The sequence below is a fragment of the Triticum dicoccoides genome, chromosome 2B, assembly GCF_002162155.2.
Source record: "Triticum dicoccoides isolate Atlit2015 ecotype Zavitan chromosome 2B, WEW_v2.0, whole genome shotgun sequence".
NCBI classification, from domain to species: Eukaryota; Viridiplantae; Streptophyta; class Magnoliopsida; order Poales; family Poaceae; genus Triticum; species Triticum dicoccoides.
In genome coordinates, this window is record NC_041383.1 from 534,882,088 (window position 1) to 534,883,157 (window position 1,070).

Consider the following 1,070-nt stretch of genomic DNA (forward strand, 5'->3'; position numbering starts at 1 on the left):
TGATGGATGACATGTGGCATTCACAAATCACAAAGCATCTAATCTCTCCCCCCTGATTTCAGGTGGGGGATGGGGTAGATGCTTTGTGATTTGTGAATGTCACGTGTCATCCATCAGGATGGGTCTCACCTGCTAACCCGTGAGACCTGGTCTCATAGAATTTTTTTCCGGGGTCAGCGTGCCACGCAAGCAGACCACGGGCCCGGGTCAACGGTCAGGCGGAGGACCCACCAGGCCAGGTCATCCCCGGCGACCGGCCGGTGACCGACGCCAGCGACGGCGGAGCAAACCACCGGGGAACGCGCGAAGTGGCGTGGTTGAAGCACGGGCTCGTGCCGAACCTAGCTAGGGTGGCGCTGCTACTTCTCAGTCGCCGGAACGACGCCGGCGCCAAGCATCTGAGGCGGCGCACGGCGCGGTGATGTTCCAGGACGCGGTTGAGAGAGAGGAAGGGCTGGGGAGGTTTGCCTGCTCACCAGGAGTGCGACGGAAGGATCGGGGAGGCCGGAGGAGCAGCGGTGGCAGCGCCATGGTCGACGACACGACGGCCAGAGCTCCGGAAGACGGCGTCGCGGTCATCGACGGCAGCCGTGGCCCGTGGCAGACGGCGGAGAAGGAGGGTTCGCGGTGCTCGACTCTGGCCGCGCCTCCTCGATTCCTTGGCTGGGGTGAGACTTGAGAGAGTTGACTATGGCGAACTCAGCTGGCCTCCGGATTACTACTCCGTTCCGGAACGAAAAAAAGGGTACCAGGCCGTTTCGGGATAGTCCTATGCCGTTCCATATATATGCATACGATCGGAACAAACCACCAGAGCAGGACTACGGGGCACCGACTATCACGCTTCACGCGATCCAGAGAGATCCAGAGAGCTTGCATCAATCAATCAATGGCGTCGCCGTTGTCTGAGATTCCCGAGGACGTGCTACACCTCATCATCAACGGCCTCGTTTCCTCCACTGATCGGCGTGGCCTCGTCTCCACGGCGTGGTCTGGACTACGCCGGCTCCTCCACTTCTCCGATGGCTTCGAGGCGGCGCGCCATGCCCGGCACTCGGCCTCTGCCGATC